The sequence below is a fragment of the Malus domestica genome, chromosome 01 (assembly GCF_042453785.1).
Source record: "Malus domestica chromosome 01, GDT2T_hap1".
Taxonomy (NCBI): Eukaryota; Viridiplantae; Streptophyta; class Magnoliopsida; order Rosales; family Rosaceae; genus Malus; species Malus domestica.
Genome location: NC_091661.1, coordinates 28,189,507 through 28,196,136, shown reverse-complemented (window position 1 = coordinate 28,196,136; position 6,630 = coordinate 28,189,507). Strand labels below are relative to the sequence as shown.

Sequence of the window (6,630 nt, the reverse complement as noted above, 5' to 3'; positions counted from 1 at the left end):
TTAGCTGATGTTGACGCACAAGGTAATGTATCAATTTCACTTGAAGCTTAGTTGTAGTTTCGGGCTTAGTCAAGTGTGATACAAACCCTATAGTAGGAGTCCCCCAAGTCGCCGAGCTAGGAGATCTGCCGAAAGAGGTGACAGACAAGGTAAGCAGTCAAACTTCCAAGTAAGCAACCCAGGATCAGAGGTTTGACTTCGGCTTCCGGTTGATTGTTCTCATTCTCCTTGTCTCTCATTCAACTGCCAGGATAAGAAGAATCAAATGGATAAGAGATGATATGAGATACTTTTGCTTTTGAAAAAGTAACTTTCCACAGGCTTATTCTTGAACTGTGCTGGAGGGTTTTCTGGTGCCCTTCAGAGTATAAGGCCGACTCAAAAATTTGAGGGTCAAAACAAGTCCATCAAATCTAGAGTACGTTCGACCTTGATGATATGGGATACTTTTGCTGTTGACGGAATAATGAATGTGGTATGGAAAGGTGTCGTGCTGTAGTGATCTGTTTCAGCTCACCGTTGAACCTTCTGCTTCAATCTTTTGCATGGCAGAAGTGGTGTGCAACCTTTGCATTTAAATGGTCCTTCAGAACATTCCTTCATAGTGACTCATCCACGCTTGGCAGCTTCAGTGTAAAGAGCCAATATCTGATCAACCGTCATGAGGTATTTGCCGGTGGAATTCGTGACCTTGACAGCAGTTGAGGATGAGTACTCGAGAGCAATGCTAAGTAAGCAACCAGGCAAAGGCTCCAGGCAGTCAGTTCCAAATTGGAGGTTTGATTTCAGGTTCCGACTGACTGCTCTCTTTCTCCTTGTCCTGCAGGTGTGGACAAGGACAAAGACAAAGATAGGGAGAAAGCATGATATGGGATACTCTTGCTTTCGACCCTGATGATATGAGATACTCTTGTTCTTGGTGTGGCTTATTTGCTGAGGTATTATCGGGGGGAAATAAAGCTGAGTATTTCGAGAGGTTATGTTGAGGGTGCCTTTTCGAATGCGAGAAAGGGTTGAGCATTTTTGCAGGTTTGCCTGTCCGTTGAGGAGGGAGGTCAATGTATATAGGGATTTCCCAATAACAAGTAGTAATGCTATTCCTTTACCCTTCTTGGTCACAGCAATGTAGTGGGAGCTGCCAGCTTCACGTGTTTTAATTTTGTCAGAGCACTTTGAAAAAGTGGTATGTGGTATCTGGAAAGCTGATGTTACGTGTGAAGATTACAGACAAGCTTTATCTAAGGAAATCTGGCTCTCGAAGTTCTGAGAGTTGTGCCTCTTCGGTTTTCGAACAAGCAATCCCGTCGAGGATCTGACTCTCGAGATTCGGAAAGCGGTGCTACTCCGGTTTTTTAGAAAGTAATTATGTTGGGAGTCTTTTCTCGAATGTGAGTAAAGGTTGGACGTTCTTGCCAACCTGTCTTGCCGCAAAACCCGGAGGTCGACACACATAGGGACTTTCCAGTTGTCAAGCAGTGGTGCTGTTCCTTTACCCTTATGGGTAATAGTAGGGTAGCTGGAACTTCGAAATTCTCGTGCCTAAACTTTGTCAGAGATCTTTGACAAAGTTATATGTGGTACCCGAGGAGTTGATGGTGCATATGGAGAGCGGTGATTGAACAGTAAGATTCACGTGCTTTCTACCTCACCAGAAATCTTCGACAGATTGCCCGTAATTTCCGCAAAGCTGAGTGTGCATGTGACAGGTGCTGACGAGGCTGAAAAAGCAGGTGCTTCTTCGATTTCTGAGATCGGCCCTCGTGGTCTCTGAGCAGCCCAGCTTTTGAGAAAGTAAACGCCTCTTCGATTTCTGAGATCGGCCCTCGTGGTCTCTGAGCAGCCCAGCTTTTGAGAAAGCAAACGCCTCTTCGATTTCTGAGATCGGCCCTCGTGGTCTCTGAGCAGCCCAGCTTTTGAGAAAGCAAACGCCTCTTCGATTTCTGAAGCTCCGTCGAGTGCAGATTTTTATAGAGGCTGGCATTAAGTTCCACAGCACACTTGAATCTCTACCAGTAGAAGCTCATTTCTTGCACTTCTAAGATCTTGATTTGTCTGACCTCTTCCTTCTTCAACACATTTGAAAATGTCTGGACCCTCCGACCGTCGTTTTGACTTGAACCTTGGAGAAGAGACAGCCACGCCTTCTCCAGACAACATATGGCGCCCATCCTTCATATCCCCTACTGGTCCTCTTACCGTTGGGGATTCTGTGATGAAGAATGATATGACCGCTGCAGTGGTGGCCAGGAACCTTCTCACTCCCAAAGATAATAGACTACTTTCCAAACGGTCTGATGAGTTGGCTGTTAAGGACTCTCTGGCTCTTAGTGTTCAGTGTGCAGGTTCTGTGTCTAATATGGCCCAACGCCTATTTGCTAGAACCCGCCAAGTTGAATCATTGGCTGCTGAAGTGATGAGTCTCAAACAGGAGATTAGAGGGCTCAAGCATGAGAATAAGCAGTTGCACCGGCTCGCCCATGACTATGCTACAAACATGAAGAGGAAGCTTGACCAGATGAAGGAATCTGATGGTAAGGTTTTACTTGATCATCAGCGGTTTGTGGGTTTGTTCCAAAGGCATTTATTGCCTTCGTCCTCTAGGGTTGTACCTGGTAATGAAGCTTCAAATGATGAACCTCCAATGCCTCCTCCTTCTGGGGTTTTGTCAAGTACTGAGGCTCCGGATAACCACCTTCCGGTGCTTTCTCTTTCTGGGGCTCTACCGACTGCTGAGACTTCCCCTAAGCAACCTTTGTGAAGGCTCCCTTTTGTTTGTTTATTTTGACTCATGTATATGTACATATTTGTGGCTTATCGAAAATATTAATAAATAAGCTTTGCTTCATTTCAACATATTGTGTTAAATACACCAAAGCCTTCTTCATAAAGTTCTTTGAATTTTTGCTTTTGTTGAAACCTGTATTGTTGAAGCTTTGTGAGTGAAGCATGTAGTTTGAGGTAGTGTTCCCTTAATTTCCCGAGTGAGGAAAACTTCTCGGTTGGAGACTTGAAAAATCCAAGTCACTGAGTGGTTGTGAGACTGCCGAGTATCAAGGTGCAGTAGCATATGGTGGGAGTCCCCCAAGTCTTCTGGCGAAGAGAGTTGCCGAATGAGGTGTCTCGCGTGTTACTAATTTGTCAAAGTAACGAATTCTTGTTTCGATGTCACACATTCGTATATGCTTTATCTAAAAATATTTCCAACTTTTGTGTGTTTGATGCTGCATGCTATTGACTAGACAAGATCAAGTGCAATTAGTAGCTTTTCTCTCTTTTTCATCTTTTCTTTGGTGGAATTGCTTTTCGTTTCCACTAATCAGCCTGAGTGGATGCAAGATAACACCTTTCTCTATAGCTCAGATTGCAAAGTCGTCTTCATGAAAGTTTTGCCTTATCTTGTGAACTACAACATATCCAAATTTGAGATCCATCGGAGTAGTACAACTTCAGAAATTCAAGTATGATGAGTAACTGTTCATCAATGTTCTGTTAATCCGTCAGACTTGTTGTGAGCTTCGAAACTCCATTTTCTCTTGTTCAGATCAACATACTTTCTTCATCGAAGTTGTTCCCTAACTTGTGAACTACAACATATCCAAATTTGAGGTCCCTCGGAGCAGTATAACTCCAGAAATCCAGGTATGATGAGTGACTGTTTATCATTTGTCTGTCAACCCGTCAGATTTTTTGTGAGCTTTGAAACTCTATTTTCTCTTACTCAGATCAGCATGCTTTCTTCATTGAAGTTGTTCCTCAGCTTGTGAACTACAACATATCCAAATTTGAGATCCCTCGGAGCAGTATGACTCCAGAAATCCAGGTATGATGAATGACTGGTTATTATTTTTCTGTCAACCCGTCAGATTTGTTGTGAGCGTCGAAACTCCATTTTATCTTGTTCAGATCGGTATGCTTTCTTCATTGAAGTTGTTCCTCAGCTCGTGAACTACAACATATCCAAATTTGAGATCCCTCGGAGCAGTATAACTCCAGAAATCCAGGTATGATGAATGACTGGTTATTATTTTTCTGTCAACCCGTCAGATTTGTTGTGAGCTTCGAAACTCCATTTTCTCTTGTTCAGATCGGTATGCTTTCTTCATTGAAGTTGTTCCTCATCGACTCTTTCATAACATATCAAAAATTCAGGATGAACTAACGGTTAAATATTTCCAGATCTTCGAAACATCACAACAGCTTCGAAATCTGCAAGAAGCCGACTATCATGTTTGGAGCTTCAACACTTTAATTTCCGTCGCTCAAACAGAAATGGTTCCTTCTTGAAAGTTGTTCATATGCTCAAGAACTATAGGGTGTCCAAAATTCAGCTCCATTGGAGAAGAGCAGAGGTTGCAGAAATTTGATAGATGAAAGGAGGCGGAAGAGGGAGAGAGAGAAAAAGTCTCTTGGGTTGGATTTCTATTTTGGGGCAGATTCCAATTTTTGTAGCACCTTCATTATTGATGAATTGCTTGTACTTTTGTCCATTATGAAACTTGGGACTTTGGCTTGTTGTTGGATCTATTATAATATGTTTGGGAACATATATAAGTGAATAAATAAGAAGGAAAATTTTGGGCCCTTGTGGGTGTAAAACAAAAAATGTTTATGTTTACCCAAGTGTTTTTGTACAAGTTCAAGGGCATCTTGGGTTTTGTGAACAAAATTTGTTTATTTGGAGCAAGGTTTTGTGTTGAAGCTTTGTAGGTGAAGCTTTCTAGGTGAAGCTTTGATGGTGAAGCTTTGTGGGTGAAGCTTTTTAGGTGAAGCTTTGTGGGTGAAGCTTTGGAGGTGAAGCTTTTCGGGTGAAGCTTTTTTGGGTGAAGCTTTTTAGGTGAAGCTTTGTGGGTGAAGCTTTGGAGGTGAAGCTTTTCGGGTGAAGCTTTTTGGATGAAGCTGTTTTTTTTTTTTTTTTTTTTTTTTTTGGCGCTTGACACGGTCTTCATTTGCTTGTTTTGTAGTGACTGTGGAAGACGGATTGCTTTCTGATTGAGAAGGGTTCCGGCATCGCTTGCTATGAATGTAAAAGAGTGAGGGCTGAGTTGGCTAAATTACCTCTTTATTGAATTCATTGCCAAATGGCCTTCATTACATAGGATGCCGAACGGCTATAGCTCAACACTTGTACATCGTGAGTCTATTTGTAGTAGTACTTCAAGTGATCAGCGTTCCATGGATGGCCAAGGGTCTTGCCATCGGAGCTTCTAAGTGTGTAAGAGTCAGGGCGACTGATGCCAATGACTTCATACGGTCCATCCCAGTTTGGACTAAGTGTGCCTTCACTCGGGACTCTGTCGCAGAGTAATCTTTTCTTTAAGACCCAGTCTCCTATTTTGAAAGAGCGAGGCTTGACCCTAGAGTCATAATAGTTGGAGATGCGCTGCTTGTAGGCGACATTCCTCAAGTGAGCTTGGTTTCTGTGTTCCTCGACTAAATCCAAGTTGAGGGTGAGTTGTTTGTCATTTTCACTTTGAATGTAGTTCTGGACTCGGAATGTTGCTTGCTCGAGCTCAACAGGGACAACCGCCTCTGTGCCAAAGGCAAGTGAGAATAGAGTTTCTCCTGTTGAAGTCCGATATGAAGTGCGATATGACCAAAGAACTTGGGGTACAAATTCTGGCCAACAGCCTTTAGCTTTGTCCAAGCTGGTTTTCAAAGTGCGCTTGATTATTTTGTTGATGGCCTCAACTTGTCCATTAGACTGGGGATGAGCTGGAGAGGCAAAGCATAAGTTGATGTTGAACTTAGAGCAGAACAACCTGAACTTCTTGTTGTCGAACTGTCGCCCATTGTCAGTGACTATCGCATTGGGAATGCCGAATCTACAAAGGATGTTCTTCCACACGAAGTCTTCTATCTTTGCCTCAGTAATGGTTGCCAAGGGTTCTACTTCGGCCCACTTTGTGAAGTAGTCCACTGCAACGACTGCGTAACAGACTTTGCCCTTCCCTGCCGGCATTGGGCCGATCAAATCAAGTCCCCACTGGGCGAAGGGCCAAGGGCTGATCATAGGAGTAAGAGACTCTGGAGGGGAATGAGGAATAGTTGCATATCGTTGACATTTGTCACATGAGCGGGATACTTTGATGGCATCCTGGTGGAGTGTTGGCCAGTAATATCCTTGGCGAAAAGTCTTGTGTGCTAGGGACCGAGATCCAGCATGATCTCCACAGACTCCCTCATGTATTTCCCGAAGGACGATTTCCGCCTCGGCAGGCGTAAGACACCTTAAGTATGGCAGGCTAAAACCTCGCTATTGTGGCGATACCCTTGACGCGGGTTTGACCCACTGCATTGACTGCCTGGGGGCGAGCGCTATTGTGGCGATACCCTTGGTTATCGGGATAGTGTCCCTTACTCTTTTTACTAAAAGGAGAGTGGTGAGGATGGAAATCCTTCCTCTTGCCTTGAAATTGATATGTCTGTTGATTCGGTGAAGCATTATGCAAGGCATGGGGAGGTGTCACTGCTGTTTGGAAAGTCGAGGTCTTCTCATTTAGGTGAGTCTGGCTTCCACCTCCCACTTGTTGATAAAGGATGGTTGTAGGGGGTTTCTCCTGATATGTCTTTGCCTCGGCGGAGGCATGGTTATAAGTCTGCGCCATCACCTCAGAGTAAGTCTTCCAAGTA

At 43.8% G+C, this 6,630-nt stretch overlaps 1 long non-coding RNA gene across 1 annotated transcript; it reads left to right on the top strand.

Moving 5' to 3' along the window:
• The first annotated feature begins 3,263 nt into the window (after positions 1-3,263).
• Positions 3,264-4,581, top strand: LOC139198121 (uncharacterized). Its single transcript, XR_011583429.1, has 4 exons — positions 3,264-3,639; positions 3,723-3,820; positions 3,904-4,001; positions 4,177-4,581. It is a non-coding gene; the product is annotated as an uncharacterized lncRNA (long non-coding RNA).
• Positions 4,582-6,630: the final 2,049 nt, after the last annotated feature.